Source organism: Camelus bactrianus, chromosome 2 (genome assembly GCF_048773025.1).
Source record: "Camelus bactrianus isolate YW-2024 breed Bactrian camel chromosome 2, ASM4877302v1, whole genome shotgun sequence".
Taxonomy (NCBI): domain Eukaryota; kingdom Metazoa; phylum Chordata; class Mammalia; order Artiodactyla; family Camelidae; genus Camelus; species Camelus bactrianus.
The window spans coordinates 118,672,428-118,680,621 of record NC_133540.1 but is presented as its reverse complement, the minus strand read 5'-3'; positions in this window follow the sequence as shown (position 1 = coordinate 118,680,621).

The window sequence follows — 8,194 nt, the reverse complement described above, 5'->3', positions numbered from 1 at the left end:
CGGCCCTCCCCATTAGGGAAATCCTCCTGCTCCCTACTTAGGTGCCTGTCTCCCAGGAAGCCTTCACCGATCCCCTGACTGTGGTTACAGAAGAGAAGAGGCCAGGCCATGGCGTTAAGAGGCTGTTGCAAGGCTGTTGTGTTAGTCCATTTACTTGTAGTGCCTTCAGGTGGAAGGACTGTGAAGCTGGGAGGGAATTGGTCTCCATCCTGCCCCCACCCCAGTCCCAGTGAGTTACTCCTTTCTGACGAAAGCAGGATCCCACCCACGTGGTCCCCACCATCTCTGCACCACCAGCCATGTGCCTGGACCACAGTGCATTTCCGTCAGGTGGATGGATGCGTGCATGTGTGCACAGGGGGAAGAAAGAGCCAAGGAAGTAAGAAGATGGGAGGCGAGGAAAGAAGAAACAGGATATCTTTAAAAGCAGGATTTTTTGAAGGGAGGGTGGTAAAAGCGAGGAGAGTTCAGCCATTTTTCTGAGGCGGATCCACAGTTCCTTATCTGATACTCCTGCGACCAGATGTTTTCCATATTCGGAATTCTGGGGTCTTAAGAGAAGGGGCATGGGCCGTATGGGGCAGCATCCTGTCCAGAAACGCACTGGTGTTTCTGCAGCAAAAATAGATGATTAGTCGCTTAAAATGAGATAAATGAAGGTTAAAAAGTCATGCTTCAAAGTCAGATTGTTTTTTCTACTTTAGGTCGCCTGAGGTTTGGGGGTTGGGGATGACATTAACGGAGTGTGACTCTGTAACGGAGCAAAGCTCAGCTGAGATGCAAATCTCTGCTCACTTTCTCATTTCTGAGAAGGCAAGTGTTCAGGGAGAGAGCCTGTCCCTTGCAGTTGGGTTCTAAGGTCACAGCCAGGGTGCTTGCCAGGGGGATTCCCAAGAAAATGTACATTGTTCATCATATGAAAAGACAATGCTTTGTTCTCAGTCAAAGCCAGCTGAAGAATGAGAGGAGGGGAGAAAAGTCTTCCATTGAAACTCAAATCCTTCCTTTAGTCCCAGACTCCTCCCCACCTTTTCCCCAATAATAAACCACATTTCCCGTTGTTCTTCTTTTCTGGGAACAGTTCTATAGGTGTCTCCCCCACTGCTCAGAGCCCAGCTGTCTCAAGCTGCAGATGGTCTGGGCAGCCTCTGGCTGGAACACCCATGGGGCCTCCAGGGCAACTCCTGGGACCCGCTAAGCACTGAGAATGCTCCCCTCCTATAGAATGTGTCCTTGAATCCGGTTGAGCTTGCTCGTGAGTGACCCAAGGCAGCTGCAGAGGTATATCTGCTGTCATTCAAGGTCTCAAAGCTGGTCCAAGCCTAATTTTCCCTCCATCTCATCAAGATGTGAGGGTTAGGATAGAGCAGAGGAAGAAAAGTAAGACTCAAAACCAGGCAGGTTTGGCTTTCAGTCTTGTCTTTGCCACTTGCCTTGTGACCTTACATCTTTCTGAATTTCAGTATCCCCCTCTGTGGAAGGGGACAATGATGGTCTCTTGCAGGGTTGTTGTGAAGATTAAACCAGATAATACATGATAATATATGAACGCCTAGGCCTTGAATAAATAGCAACTACGCCCATGTTTGCCATTCCATGAGCCATCCCAGGGTACTCCTTGGGGCCGGGGGCCCACTGTTTTCTAGGTGCTAGGAGGGAGGCGAAGGTGATGGGGCAGGAGGACTTGGAAGACTTTCAGAACAAGACCCCAACTTCTCCTGCACTGGCCCCTGCCTCAGGCAATTCCATAGCTGTGGGGACACTCCAAGGACTTTCCTTAGAAGGTTGTCCTAGATTTGAGACTGATTCCTATCAGGTTGCTCTCAAAACCATCTCTTCCAAGGTATCAGTGGTTCAAAGCAGTTCACTGGTGTTCCCACGAGCTCATCTATAAATGGTCTTGCTTACCTGGGGACTGGTAATCCCTCCGGGGCTAGCCATGCCCTAGTGGGGACACTCCCCAGTGTCTGGGCACACCTGAACTGGACACATCCCCTCAGTTCTTCCCGAGTCAGCTGGTGCTATGATTGGTGGCTCCCAGGGCCCTCAGGAGAGGGAGGGGACTCGGCCAGCACTGACCACTGGAACTGATGCCCAGGGCAGCCCAAAGGCCTCCTCAGCTTCCCAGATCCCAGCACCCAGCCATGTTAGGTTACGTCTGAGAAGACTTGATTGCTCATCATCCTTATTGTCTATGCTATGCTCTTGGCTCCTAGTGTCTCTCTGTGGAGTCTTCATGGTCCAAGATGGTTGCTTGAACTCCAGTCATCGCATCTGCAGTCTGCTTTCTTCCCAGGGGCCTCCCAACCAGAATGACCATTACCGAGTGTGTGGCTTATTGATGTGTGTGGTGGTTTTAAACATGTCCACACATTCTATGACACTCTTGTGTAGAAAGGTAGAGGTCTGTGTCCCCTCCCTCTAACTCTGGGCCAGTATTTGTGACTTGTCTGTAACCAATAACATGCAATGGAAGAGAGGCAGCATGACTCAGATCAGACAGGTCATGCAGCTTCCCGTTGGAACCCTAGGGACTCTGGCTCTCACAAAGTCACACCCCAGAATTACTATACTGAAAAGGCACAGCACTGATAGAAAGACCACTGGATGGGACTCAGAGGGCCCAATGCCAGCTGAGGGTCTTTCTCTCTAGCCTGTCGGGGGGCAGCAGGGCCCACTGTTAAAGGGTGTGGGCTCTGAGGCTGTGGGCTGGTATTCATGAGCAACTTCGTCCACTCCCTGGCTGTGTGTCCTTACACAGGCCCCTGAACAATAGGAATAACTGTAGCCTCTACCTCATAGAACTGACATGAAAATAAAATTGGCTAGTATATGTGACAGGTTTAGAATCATGTTTCACTCAATATTATTACCTTGTTTTCTTTACTTCATAGCATTGATTATTTCCTGGAATTTTTGTATTTCCTCATTTGTGGTTCTCTCTCCACTAGAATGTGAATGTATAGGGCAGGCACCATGGGTACCATCCCTACTTCTGTGTCACCGCCACCTAAAAGAGTATCTGGCACATAGTAGGGTCTTGTATCAGTTTAGATCGGGGTTGGCTGTATGTAACAAATGAACTCATTTTAACAGTAGTTTAAATAGGTAGCAGTTTATCTCCCTTTCATGAAAAATGTCTGCAGACGTGCAGCCTAGGGAAAGTTATGTGGTGCTAACATCATCAGGGGTCCAAATTCCTTCTACCTGGCTGCTCCACTAGACTTACTGTGTCTACTTCATGGTCCAAGATGATTGCTTGAGCTCCAGCCATCACATTAGAATTCTGTGTTAGGAACAAGAAAGCACAGACATGTGTATTACTTCCCTTTTAAGGAAACTTTCCAGCAGTCCCACACAATAACTCAGCTTATACCTCAATGGCCTGACCTTACTGGGAGATTATACCTAACTCCAAGGCCAGCTGGGAAAGTTAATCCATTGGAATGGTGCCATTATTCCCAGTTAAAGACAAGGTTCTAAAAGAGACATGGAATACTGAGAAGAAACTAGCAGGGCTCAGTAAATCTCAGTCAGACAGATAAATGGTCCAAGAGCCTCCGCCCTTTCCAATCATGTCCAAGGGAGTCCCACTGAACTGAAAGGCCAGTTGACCTGTAATTTGTGCCAGCCCTGCCTTTAGAAGGCTATGACCGCTGCTTGATTGAGTGGGAGTCAGAAGGTAGGAGGCTGGGTCAGGAGAGAGGGATGGGCCGGGCAGAAGCAGCCAAGCTTCAGTCTGCGGTGCACTCCCCTCGCTCCCAGAGCTGCCCCCAGATCACTGCCAGAGCAGCCCCTAGACATGGAGGGGATGACTGGTCGACAGTGAGGCTGCCTGATGGGATAGTCAAGGACAGAGCTGATGGCCTTCATCTACACCTCCCTCCTTCCAGGATTTCATCTGCTTGGTTGCCAATGGTTCTCACCATTCGCCAAATGTCACCTTGCAACATTGTTGGTGCGAGTGTCAGCAGTCCCCTGGGTTGGGGCAGAGATTTCAGCTGACGGATGAACAGGGAACTTCAGGCCCAAGAAGGCAGACACCCCACTTAGCCTCTTGGGTCCCAAGAGCCCTGCTCTCACCTCCAGACCTCTCCTCCCTGCCGCAAGGCTGTAGAATCATCCAAGAAAGCTGATCTACAGGGATTTCCGGAAACAATGCCAAGTCACAAGTTTCTGCTTCTGCAAGGGGAGAGCAGGGAGCCAGACTGGGGTAAATCTAGGCCAGGCTGGCACATGCTGAGTGGACTTTTTCCTGGATTCAGTTCCTCCACCACTCCCTGTGCTTGTAAACGTCTTCTGCCTGCCGCCCTCCCAGCCTCCTTTGGTGAGGCCGGAGCCCCAAAGACCATGACCTCTGGCCTGGGGCTGAATCCTCTGGGTGCCGGGAGCAAAGAGTTTCCAAAGATCTTAGTCTCTTTAGTCTTCAGGAATAAAAGGTGCATGTTTGGTAATAGACAATTCTCTCCCCGCCCCCGACCACCATCAACACCAGCACTGGTCTCTCCAGAACCCGAGCTTGGTGAGGGTGGTGGGGCACCAGTGAGGTACAGAGCAGGGAGTTCTTCACCTGCTCTGGAAGAATCCTGGCCCCATGCAAAGCACCGTGCTATGCACTTGGCACCTATTATTCTGTTCCATCTTCTCCTCCAGCCTATGAGGTAGAGACCATTGTTATTATCCTCATTTTACAGATGAAGAAACTAAGGCTGGACAGCAGAAGCTCCTTATCCTGATTTCCAGTCAGCAAGCCAAATGTGCTACCTGTTTTCATTTTGTTTGGGTCTTTCTTGTCACTACATGTTATTATTTTTTAAAGGCTTATCTTTGGCTTAAAAAAAAAAGTGTTTCTGTTCTGTGGGCATATCTGAATTTCCCTTCAAAACACAATTTTTCATTAGGACCAGGTGCAGAAAAGGCTGAAGTTGTTTAAAACAGCAAAATCCCCTATCAGTATGTTTTGGGAGGACAAATTGTTCCCCAGAATTTAGCATTATTGAGTCATGACTCCTTCCATCTACTGAGGGTTAACTGCATAGAAGACCTGCTGAACACTTCCCAGTGACTGCACTTCATCCTCTAGTCCCTGAAGGTGTGAATTATTAGGGCTTTTCCCCTCTTGTCATGGAAGACACTGAGGCTTATCTAGGTAATCTGCCCCAAATTACACACTTAATAAATGGCAGAACCCACTCTAAAAGAGGGTCAGCACACAATGGCCCCTGAGCAAAACCCAACCTGCCTCCTGTTTTTGTGTGGCCCACAGGCTAAGAATAATTTTTTTTTACGCTTTTAAATGGCTGAAAAAAATCAAAGGATAGATATAGCACAACTCATAAAAATTATATTAAATTTAAATTTCAGTGTCCATAAATAAAGTGTTAGTGGAACACAGCCATACCCATTCATGTACATAGAGTCTATGGCTTTCGAGTTGTTCCAACAGAGGCTGTGTGGCCCACAAAGCCTAAAACATTTACTGCCTGACCCTGTCCAGGAAAAGAGTCCTATCCCTGCTCTAAAGCACAAGCTCTTAACCCTTGTTCCAAAGTTTCCAAGAAAGCTCTAAGGCCGGTGTCAGAGCCTGAGCACCAGGGCTGCTAGACCCTCCTACGTCTCGGAATGAGGTCAGATGAGCCATCAAAATCACCAAACCTCTCTGGGACTTAACTGCAAAATACAGAACATCATCACACCCTGCCCGGCTCCAAAGACGGACAGAGGATGAAAACAAGATATTGCATGTGGAAGCACTTTGTAATCTGGAAAGCACTCTATAGAAATGGGAAGGATTATAGCGTTATTTGATTCAGAGAAAGGAGGTTGGTATGAGGGAAAGAAGCCAACTGGGGGAGGGGAGTTCAGCCCTGGTTTTGCATGATTCATTAATAAAACAGACCAGTCCTGCGAGAAATGGAGTAAACCCCTTGCTTGTCTAGCAGTTTCCCTGGCCCTGCAGAGAAGAGTCATCCCTCAACCATTCATATTTGGGGCCAGTGCCTCTGCCCCAGAGAAGGGGCTTACCTGGCCTTCCTAGGTTTGGTCTGCTTCCCAAGGAGTGGGCTCCCTCCCCCGGGAATCTCAAGGTGCTAGGAAGACTTCCCTGCCCCCACATACGCCTTGTTCTTTCTGCTCACTGATTTGCAAGAAGATAGCAGGGATTCACTTCTATCTTTATTCCAAATTTGTTAAAACACTTGTTTCTGGACCAGGTTACCATTAAACCTACTGATGATTTCTATAGTGTGAACAAGTTAGTTGATCACTGAATCAACAAATATTGACTAAGACCATCCAACATGCCGAGGGAGGAAAATGTAGTAAGTAAACTGATCACCTCCAGGAAGCAGGCAATCCTAGGGGCCGGAGGGGAGGCTAGGAGGGTGAAATTGAATCTGGTGTCACCATCATTGTACCTAACCAACCCTGTTTTTCAGGGTGTCTAAGAAAGTGAGAGGTGGAAAGGAAGGTACCAGGGGAGTGAGTGTGAGGTACGTCTTGAGTGGAAAGGGATATCTGGAGCTGCTGCCTCGTAATTCCGGGGTGGGGTCCGCTACTGCAATGAGCCCCCTCCCACTTACAGGAAACCTGCTGTCCTGGTGGCTCCCAACACAAAAGCCAATCTGGAACCTGACAGCAGCCCTGCTCTCCCATAGCCCCGCCTGCCTGAGTGCCCCTGCTGGCACCGTGGATGCCTGATGCTCAGCCGGTCTTTTAAAAGTGAGAGACAAACAAAACTGTGTGCAGAATTGGATGTTTATTTTCACCATCTGCGTGGCAATACAAGTTCAAGTTATAATGGCATCCGCTCCCCATCAGTATTAGGAAACCATTTAAACATCCACAGCCATTTACTGATTATAAACACACACTGGAAAAAAAGGCGGCAAGTGGCATGTGGCCCCGCACCTGCTGCTTTTGTGTGTGTCAGTCAATTTCATGCCTAGGAAGCACTGGGCTCCATGGGGATGGCTATAAAAGCAGTTTGGTTGGTTGTGGGTTTTCTTTTTTTCCTGGGGAAAAGCATAAACCAAGTTGCCCCCCAAATACACTTACTGCAAATAGATGGGAATAAATGGAAAATAGACAATGATCATAAATGCAAACAAAAATGCTAAATTTCCTAATGTTAAAAGGTCCATTTGCTTTTAATTAGTAGATTAAAACTAAAGAGTATTTTTACTGGCTTTCAAGAAAAGTTAGCAAGGGTCACTATGCCAAAGGGTACTATCTTACACCTGCTGCCCCAACCCACCCACTCCCGCCCTGGAAGGTTTGAGTCCAGATGATGCAAATAGGGCATAAATTGGACATGGAGAGAGCAGGCATGGGAAATTGAAGGCACAAAGAGAAATTGATGCATTTTACAGGGGGAACAAAAGAAAGTTTACCCAAAAGCTGTGAAAATGTTTTCTGGATCAAGTTTTTATCCTGCAAAGGGTTTCTTCACCACCTTCAGACCTGCCCCTGCCCTGTCATGGGTCCATTGGTGGCTTCAGCCTCAGTTCTGACCTCAATTAGCTGTGTGACTTTGGGTAATCAGTCATCCTCAGAACCTGTTTTCTTACTGGGGAAAGCTTTAAAGGAGGAGTTTCATCAAACCAATGTACTCTTTTGGTCTCCTATTTCCAGGTTAATTTCTCTAAGGAGACATTTTGCTTTTGTTTTGTTCTGTTCTGTTCTGTTGGGTTTTTCTTCTCTTTTCTCTATTTCACTTTCCACTTTTATGGTGTAAATGATCCATTTATTGCCTATGAACAAATTTTTTGGAAGGAGGAGTGTAGAAAAACGCTCTTGCAGCTTTGTATCTGGTCAAAAGCTCCAAGTACTTCCTAAAAGCTCCCATCTCCCTAATGTGGTCCATGAGACACATCAGGCATTCTTCCCACCAGAGCAGCACACTCAGCTCCTCTGATCTATCCTGAGGGGTTTGTCTGCCTCCCTTTTCCTCTGAAAACTAGTTTTGAGATGGCACTCTGCTCATTAAGCTTGGCTGGCTGGAGCCCAACACAATGGCTCAATTAGCCTTCAATACACTTATTTAGAATAAAGGTTCCCTCTATATAGCTAGAACGATCACCCTCACTGCCTTAAAGGCCTAGTCTAATTTGGGGTTCTAATTCGCAGCCTTATGTTGAAGAAGTTGGCACTGAAATTGAATTGTTATACACTGCTATTGACTGAAGCCCATTAT